The sequence below is a fragment of the Chamaea fasciata genome, unplaced genomic scaffold (assembly GCF_029207755.1).
Source record: "Chamaea fasciata isolate MVZ Bird 193981 ecotype frontalis unplaced genomic scaffold, bChaFas1.0.hap1 SCAF_1, whole genome shotgun sequence".
Lineage (NCBI taxonomy): Eukaryota > Metazoa > Chordata > Aves > Passeriformes > Sylviidae > Chamaea > Chamaea fasciata.
In genome coordinates this window covers 25,491,083-25,494,968 of record NW_027094086.1, presented here as the reverse complement: position 1 = coordinate 25,494,968, position 3,886 = coordinate 25,491,083, and positions in this window count along the sequence as shown.

Here is a 3,886-nt window from a genome sequence, read left to right as displayed (position 1 = left end):
CTTTTTTTTTTTTGGCATTAACAAAAGAATAAGGTAAAGAAGTAAGGAAAGATTTTTGGTTCTGCTTAGAATCAATAAAAATTCATCTACCATTATTAATGTCAAAGTCTTATAATCTATAAGTCTATAATCTACTACATATGCTTAGTAGTAGATAGATTAAACAAATACAAGACAAAAAAGAACCCCACACAAACAGTTCTCTTGTGTGGTTTTCATATTCACAGGAAAAGAGACTCACATATTTAATAACTAATAATATTCCTGTAAGAGTTCATTTTACTTCGGAAGAACTGAAATTCTGAAATCGCAGCTTAATAAATTTAATGCAAGTTCTGCACTTTTTTCCTGCACCAGAATTTCACCTGTTATTTGTATAGATTCCTTTACTCTGAATTCTTACACCTGATGCATCTCTCATAGCTGAATTACAAGACCTTTATATATGCTGGAGTTAGTCTCTGAATCTGAAAAAAAAAAATCTTCAAGAGAAATCTCATTTCTTTTGAAGAGAAGCTCATCCTTCAATGCAATGAAGAATTCTGCTTTCCAGAATTTCAGTCATGGGAGTTTGGTTTAGTTTTCAGGCTGATTGAGATTGCTGTCATAGCTTTTAATACCACAAGTGTATATAGAGCCTTACTACTAAGACATTGCTACCTTTAGATTCAGACTCAATCAGCATGATTCAGCAAATGGCACCAAAACCTCTACTGATAAATAAAGATGCAGTAGAATGTGGACAGAATAGTCAGGACCAAGAGCATAACAGGTAAACAAAAAAAAAACCAAAAAAACAAACAAAAAAAAATTTAAAAAAATGATAAAAAAAAAATTCCAAAGTTTGGAATGAGACATAAGGAAACATTTATTAACTGTGCAAAAGAGTAGTGATTATAAAAAAATACACACATTAAAACTATGCATTCATGCTTCTTTGGATTGAGATAATTGTTTGCATCATAGCTGTGACATGGTCATCAAAATTGTTGACAATTTTAATTAACATGCCAAATAGGAAATATAATTTCAAGTTAATACAACTGTTGTGTGTTCAATTGTATATATATACATGAGATTAAGAATGTCCTAATTGAAAATCAATCCTTCATAAATTAATCCATTTTTATGCACCCTGGGAAACAAGATTTGCTTTTTCACCTTGAAATACTGTGTAAAATTACTAAATGCATATTGTTAACTATTGGAATGGAATAATTATGACCTCATTTAGCTTTTGCTAGATGTATGTCTGATTTTCAAGGAATCAGAATAAAGTTCCTTACTTCTATTGCTATTTAAATTATTTATTTACATGAGAAAGGTTAATATTTCTATAGCTGTTAAATTAGTACCTGTCTTACATCAGTTCACTGTTCTTCTGTGCAGTGAATATGAAGTCCAAGTGCCAAGTCCCGCACTTTGGCCACAATAACCCCCTGCAGCATTATAGGCTGGGGACAGAGTGGCTGGACAGTGCTCAGGCAGAAAGGGACCTGGGGGTTCTGGTGACAGCAGCTGAACAGGACCCAGAAGTGTGCCCAGGTGGCCAAGTAGGCCAATGGCATCCTGGCCTGGGTTAGTGTGACCAGCAGGAGCAGGGAGGTCATTCTTCCCCTGTACTGGGCACTGGTGAGGCCACACCTTGAGTGCTGTGTCCAGCTCTGGCCCCTCAGTTTAAAGAGGACGTTGAGATGCTTGAGCGCGTCCAGAGGAGGCAACAAGGCTGGTGAGGGGCTTGGAACACAAATCCTGTGAGGAATGGCTGAAGGAACTGGGGTTGTTTAGCCTGGAGAAAAGCAGACTCAGAGGTGACCTTATCACTCTCTACAACTTCCTGAAAGGTGGCTGTAGCCAGGTGGGGGTTGGTCTCTTTCTCCAGGCAGCAAATGATAGAAGGAGAGAACACAGTCTAAAGCTGCATCAAGGGAAATATAGGTTGGATATTAGGAAAAAGTTTTCTACAGAAAGAGTGATAAAGTACTGGAATGGTCTGCCCGGGGAGGTGGTGGAGTCACCATCCCTGCATGTGTTTAAAGAAAGACTGGATGTGGCACTTGGTGCCATGGTTTAGTTGAGATGTTGGGGCATGTGTTGGACTCGATGATCTTGATGGTCTCTTCCAACCCAGTGATTCTGTGATTTCAGAAGAGGCAGGGGACGAACCGTAGTCTTGTCTTAAAACAGAGTTTGGACCATACACCCACCCCCTGCAGAGAGATAATCTGGCTGCTGTGTGTGCTGTTGAAGACAGTGAAAATGTAAGAAAGAACAAAATTTTGTGCTTCACCTCACTGTGTGGAATTGTGATCTCTTGCCATGTGAACCTGCATGAGAGAACCAACATAGTACATAGAAGCAATCTGAGAAACAGTAGTTCAGAGGAGTGCAGAACTAAGTCTACAGGTTTTGTCTGTCTGCTTAGCAGCTGCTTTTCCTCTGCCAGAAATAGCAGCTTCATAGAGTCAGGGAAGTAACCCCTGCCTGTGCAGGGACTCCTTGTGATAGAAACTAATTGCCAGAAGCAGGAGAGCTCTGGCAAGAGAATACTTGCACTGGGGTGCACTAAGGAAAATGAGTGCATTGTGTGCCTTGGCTTGGCATTGCCTACTGCAGATCATCCTGCTAAAAGAAGCCAGAAACTGCACAGTTTATGCTCCAATGCACCCATCGTTTACTCACTCTCAGCTATCTAAGCTTGCCACTTCATTGTGGCCTTAGAGCCATCACATTTTGGCTCTTTGGTCTCTCAGGACAGCAGGTTGTTCCGGCCAAGAAGGCGCTTTTTTCTCGCCCAAATGCTCTTGATCATTTATTGTGTGTCTCTTAAACATAAAGGCAGGGAAAAAACAAAGGTCACCAAAAAGCAAATGAGAAAAAGGAATAGCATCGTCAGAAAAAAAAGAATTGTTGCTGTCATTAACCAAACATAGAAATAATTAGAAAAATCCAAGCAAACAAAAACACACACAAAACCCCAAAAATAGTACCTAAAAAATCTATTTTTGAATGGAAGCCCTGTAACTACCCCAGGAATAAAAATTAATTTGATTTTCTGAATATGCAGAAGTTTCTTTTTCTGTATAAGAGCTGAAAAAATGTAATTCAATGCTTGTAAAATGAATAGTTGAAGTCTTTGATGTTTGTGAGAATAAGCACACATCATGGCCCCCTACCTGGCAGAAAATAAAGGATTTTAACTTCATCTTATTAAAAATGAAAAAGAAAGGTAAAAAAAAAAAAATTAGATGAAGTTCTAATTTCCGTGTAGGAAATACTGTTTGGTCTGTGAGCATAAGCTTGCAGAGACATTTGGCCCCATAAGTCAGTGTTCCTTTGTTTTAATTATTAAGTCTGACTTTCTAGGGCTTTGGAAGTATTACATTTATAACATGTCTTGGTCAGAACAAATTTATACCAGTATATCATATCTATTTTTTATTATTCTACCAAAGCTTATACTGGAAGTTTCTTAAAAATGTATTTTTTATGGAGCTTTAATCTGGATTTAGTGTTTATCATATGAGCTTGTTGAAAGAAATGTGCAAAAAATTGTCTGCTTATATAAACTGTGTAAATAAAAAGACATTTTCCCTCCAAGTTTGTAAATATAAAAAACTATTTCTAAACAAGTTAAAATTTTAAACACTTTTCATGCTTTTAACTGGCACTGCCAATCAAACCCAGCTTTTATGAAAAAACTACTTTTCTGGAGTAATCTTTTTAATAACATTTTATTTGCAGTTTAATCAACAAATTTAACCCATTTTGAGATTTTTTTAGTTTTTAATCCAAAGGTTTTAATTAAGCACAAGAGCATTTAGGAAGTTGAGATTTTGAGGGAGTCTTCTCAGCCATTTTTTTAAAGAACAACAGAGATTCCATA